Source organism: Cydia amplana, chromosome 2, assembly GCF_948474715.1.
Source record: "Cydia amplana chromosome 2, ilCydAmpl1.1, whole genome shotgun sequence".
In the NCBI taxonomy this organism is placed as follows: domain Eukaryota; kingdom Metazoa; phylum Arthropoda; class Insecta; order Lepidoptera; family Tortricidae; genus Cydia; species Cydia amplana.
This window is the reverse complement of record NC_086070.1, coordinates 14,667,928-14,668,576: the sequence shown is the minus strand read 5'-3', so window position 1 is coordinate 14,668,576 and position 649 is coordinate 14,667,928.

The window sequence follows — 649 nt, the reverse complement described above, 5'->3', positions numbered from 1 at the left end:
TTATAAATATTATAATAAACCTATACGTCTATAATTAATGTTAACTGGTTGTCTTATTTGCCATCGTAGACTAGACCGACATTTGCCGACATGTACCTTTATTAAATGGAGCATCTAGCCTATTTATAGTTCCGAAATTCATAAACACAGAAATTAAACAATATTCGTTCTTGGGTATTTTATTACAAAAGTATAAAAAATATAAGCTATAAATAATTTTTGGCAGTCTTCATTCACGGGTATTCGTTGGACGTAGGTTTAGGCACGTTATGTAAAAAACTTAGCTAAAGCCCTTGATACATATTAGGTAATAGGTAGTACAGTGAAACCTGGTTAAGTGGGACCTGGATAAGTGAGAAACCTCTATAGCTGGGACTCATGGTGCGGTCCCGACACTTTAGTACTGAATTACCTCTGTTAGTGAGAAAAAACGAACCTCTATAACTGGGATTAGTTGTTGTAATTTTATAGTCACATTTACCTCTATAACTGAGACAGAGAGTGTATTTTACCTCTTTTAGTGAGACTGTATTTATAAGATCACATTTTCCTAATTGTTTTTTTAGAATTTTATAGGAATTTACCTCTGTATCTGAGATAACGTCAATCTATGACCTCTCTAACTTGGACTTTATTGATCAATTTTCGT